Raw genomic sequence first — 1532 nt, forward strand, 5'->3', positions numbered from 1 at the left:
GGGTCTCCCGGCCCGCCCCACCCCCGGCAGGGGCGCCCCTCGAGCCTGACCGACTGACCCGCGCGCGCTCCGCTGGCCCACACGCACCGACCCGGGTCCGTCCTCTGCTTCCCGCCGCGCCCCGCTTTCCCCCGCCCGAGCCTGCAGCCGCCTGGCTCGCCGAGTCCAGCCGCGGCCGCCGGTTCCCGCCCCCAGCCCGGGGGGAGCCCAGGGGGCAGGACGGGGAGGGAGGACGTGGCGCGCAGAGGTGGCCAGAGGCGGGCGGGGAGTGTCCCCAAGAGGCCCTGGCGGGGGCGGGGGCCACCGGTCGCCCGGGGACCCTTCCCCGCCGAGCATCCAGGGTCTCCCGGGTCGCAGCCCGGCAACCCCCGAGGGGGGCCGAGGCAGCCCCCGGGACTCCCAGCTCCGCGCGCACGCACGCCCTCCTCCCTCCACCATATGGAAATCTACAGCCTCCCCAAAGTGACACGTCGAAGATTCCTCGGCCTGGCCGCTCGCCCTCCCCCCCCTTCCCGGGCAGCGGTCCTGCCGCGGGGATCTGGGCGGGGGAGCGGATTCCTCGGAGCAGCGACGGCCCCGGGGAGGAGGGGAACTCCGAGCCCCCGCATCCTCCGCTTTCTTTCCCCCCGGGGCGAGCGGGGGGCCGGAGGGGCCGCCCCCTGCCCTGCCCGGCCGAGCGGTCTCGGAGCGACCTGGACTCCGCAGCCAAGTTTTCCTCGGGCATCATCCCGAGCGCTCCGTGGCCCGGGAGCGCACTCGGGCAGACTCGGTGTCCGGCCCCCGGGCTCCGAAGCGCAGGGACCCGAGAGCGATCGTGGGTGGCACGTCCCCCCCAACCCGGCAGCCCGCCGCTCACGCACGCCTTACCTCCCCTTAGGCTGAAACGGGGCTCCGGGTGCCCGCGATCCGGGTCGCCCACGCCGTCCCAGCCAGCCGCCCGCGGAATCCCCGCCGCCCCCCTGCGCCGCTCCCGCCGCTCCCGCCGCTCCCGCAGCTGCTCTCCGCCGCCTCCTCGGGCCGCCGCCGCTGCTCCAATAACTACCAGGAGGGTTTGATGGGGGATTCCGCCATGTCAATGATGTCGGGACCACATGGGGATTCGGGCCCCGCCCACGCCGTAAGCCTCCCAGTACACGCGCAGCGACAAGCGCAGGCTCGCCGTGGCATGGAGAGGCTTCCCTTTTCCCCTGAGCCCGGCCAGGCTACGCACAGCGGGACTTCTCTAGTCTGAGCTGAAGAGAACTAGGAGACTCGGAATGAGATTCTGGAATCACCACTACAAATACATTTGTATTCGCTCAGTAATTATTAAAGCTGACTTGTTATTTTTCACTTCTAACACATATTTTTTTTCCAGTTGTAATTCCCAGAAGAATCTTTTAGTGATTTTTGTTACTCTTTTAACTTCCTGCAGCATTTTGCATGAGCAAATATTTTTTAAAGATTGTGTGAGTACAAGTGTCACTCTCTTCAGACACACCAGAAGAGGGCATCGGATCCCATTCCAGATGGTTGTGAGCCACCATGTGGTT

At 67.6% G+C, this 1532-nt stretch overlaps 1 protein-coding gene across 3 annotated transcripts in view; it reads right to left on the minus strand.

The window, feature by feature from the left end:
- The window catches only part of Fndc3b (fibronectin type III domain containing 3B), a 312865-nt gene extending 311783 nt beyond the window's left edge, over positions 1-1082 (minus strand). The window contains exon 1 of one of the 3 annotated variants that reach the window (XM_031376473.1): positions 868-1082. The gene's annotated coding sequence lies outside the window, so the exon portion shown is untranslated. Of the gene's footprint in view, positions 1-58; positions 292-867 lie in introns of those variants that run through there. The other 2 variants (XM_031376475.1, XM_031376474.1) reach the window with 2 other exon arrangements.
- Positions 1083-1532: the final 450 nt, after the last annotated feature.

The sequence above is a fragment of the Mastomys coucha genome, unplaced genomic scaffold, assembly GCF_008632895.1.
Source record: "Mastomys coucha isolate ucsf_1 unplaced genomic scaffold, UCSF_Mcou_1 pScaffold17, whole genome shotgun sequence".
In the NCBI taxonomy this organism is placed as follows: domain Eukaryota; kingdom Metazoa; phylum Chordata; class Mammalia; order Rodentia; family Muridae; genus Mastomys; species Mastomys coucha.